This window comes from Trichechus manatus, unplaced genomic scaffold (assembly GCF_000243295.1).
Source record: "Trichechus manatus latirostris isolate Lorelei unplaced genomic scaffold, TriManLat1.0 scaffold00120, whole genome shotgun sequence".
Taxonomy (NCBI): domain Eukaryota; kingdom Metazoa; phylum Chordata; class Mammalia; order Sirenia; family Trichechidae; genus Trichechus; species Trichechus manatus.
This window is the reverse complement of record NW_004444056.1, coordinates 8968054-8970337: the sequence shown is the minus strand read 5'-3', so window position 1 is coordinate 8970337 and position 2284 is coordinate 8968054. Positions and strand designations below refer to the sequence as shown.

Here is a 2284-nt window from a genome sequence, read left to right as displayed (position 1 = left end):
CCCTTGCTATAGCAAGCTTTGAATAAATAGCTTCTGTTTGTTCTCATTTGGATTGTCTTTGCATATTTCTACAGACCCATCTCCCATCCCTCACAGACAAATTAGAAAAGATAGAGAAGGGAAGGGAGTGAAGAAGTTCCCCAGAGGAAACACACCTGTCCAGTCAGAGCAGTTTTGCCCAGGTGTAGGCAAAGTGGCTGGTTGGCAGCAAGGACTGTCTGGCCTCTGCTGTATTCTCCCCGGTGATTTCTGGCGGCCTTTAAAGCTTAAGTTCCTTGGTTGGTTTGGAGGCAATGATGTTGAAAGCCATGCAGGTGCCAGGTATCCTCTTCAGTGGAACCCCATTGAGAGACTGCCCAGGGAGTTTGCACTTCTCCGCCCTCCAGTATATGAAGTCCTCCTGGCCCCACTTGCCAGCCAGGCACAGCAGCGGGGACTGGGAGCTGATCTTCATGCTCACATGAAGTTTAGGGAACACAGCTTGGCCTCTGGAGGTTTCAGCATCAGTCCTTACATTCAAGTTCTTTCGGGTTCCTTCTGGCACAGCTGAAGACAGATTTCTTCTGAGAATCTTGAGGAACCTTCCAGTGGAAGCCTGCAAATCCTGGGTCATACCAGGGGGAGAGGTTGGGGTCACACCAAAGGGAAAATTATGCTGGTCACACACCTGTCAAGGTGTCCAGCATGCATGCAGTTTCTACTGGACACATCCTGGGGAAAACGGGTTCTGCCTGGGGCTCCTTCCACCAGAGCAGCGATGTGGTGGGCTGAGGAGGAAGCCATAGAGACATGCTGGACTTCTGGACTTCTGGGGTACTGCACCTTATAAATACTCTTTCTGGGGCACAACCCAGAGGCCTGGGCCAGCTGCTCTGGGGCCAAATTGCATTCTTGGTGCAGGAAAGGCAGGGCTGGGGAGTCTGAGGCAGAGAAGCCCTGGAGGTCCTGGACTCTCTCATAGTTAGGTTGTATTTGCTATTCTAGATGGAGGTCTGGCCAAAGCTAGCCTCCAAATGTGGAGATTCTTGCTTTGATTTGTGCTGGTTGAGAACGCTCACTGTGCACACGGCTGGTCTTCTCCTTTTAGGCGACACAGGGAGCTAGCAGTTTGAGCCCTGGTCCATCAATGAGGACCAGATCTCTTCCATGTGTAACCCATGGACGCCATCGACTCAGGTTGCCAGGGTCCTTGTAGTCAGTGAGTAGCTCCATGTAAGGCTTTAGTTCATAGTCTTTATGGCCCACATTCATCCACAGAGCTTTCATGATTTGCTTTGAAGTACTTCTCTTACTAGTACTAAGGATGAGACATTTCTTGAGCAGATTTTCACACTCCATGAACATATAGAAGGGAACATAATATTTTCCATTCAGCATCTGCTCCTGCAGCTACTTGAAGTTCCGTCCATCAAAAGACAGGCGTCTTCTGACAAGTGTATATACAATGACTCCCATGCTCCACATATCCACTGTGGTTTTATCATACTTTTGGCCCTAGAAGAGTTCTGGGGCAGAATGATGAGGACTGCTACAAAAGGTATCCAGCTTTTTGCCAAAGGTGAATTCCTTGCTGAAGACAACATCTGCAATTTTGATATCATAACAGCATCCAAGGGCAGGTTTTCTGCTTTTAACTCTATGCACACTAAACTTCTGGTGACAGTACTGCAGAGCAGACACTGGCAGAATTTAGCTTGGGTCACTTTTTCTTTCACATTTCCATGAGCCACTAGGTAATCACTCATTCTCATCCATTAGTGTACGCCATAAAAAGTAGAGTTTTCTCAGTCTTGAGCTCTTCAAATAACTATGTTGGGATGATTCAATGTTCTCTTTATTCTTACTTCATGGGAGTGTTTCAAAAGGCAGGAGAAGTTCTGTTTAGTCTTGCCAGTGATCTTGACCCTGATGCTCAGCCAAGCTTGGATCAGCCTGATCTGAGCTACAGACTCGAACCTCAGGGCTAATACCAATGGGTAAATTTTAATGACAGTAAACAAAAGTTTTGAGGTGAACCCTGATATTGGGTCAAGCTTGAATTCTGACTGATCCTACCCTCTATCCCCAGGATCCCTACAAAGGAATGTATGGGGGCAGATTCTAACCCTGCACCAAGCTTAGATTATGTCCAGCCTGAGCTACAGCCACTAGCCTCAGAGCTACTTCCAAATACTGAAACAACAGATAAGACAGGAGGTTAGAATAATTCATAAGAGAATGGGCAAAGCAAGGGGAAAGAGAAAGGAATTCCTCCCAGCGGGGTAGAGATCTTTAACCAGTTATT

At 47.1% G+C, this 2284-nt stretch overlaps 2 pseudogenes; both read right to left on the bottom strand.

The window, feature by feature from the left end:
• Positions 1-454, bottom strand: part of LOC101355124 (histo-blood group ABO system transferase 1-like) — a 5734-nt pseudogene extending 5280 nt beyond the window's left edge.
• Positions 455-1100: 646 nt separating this feature from the next.
• Positions 1101-2284, bottom strand: part of LOC101354860 (serine/threonine-protein kinase MARK2 pseudogene) — a 12204-nt pseudogene continuing 11020 nt past the window's right edge.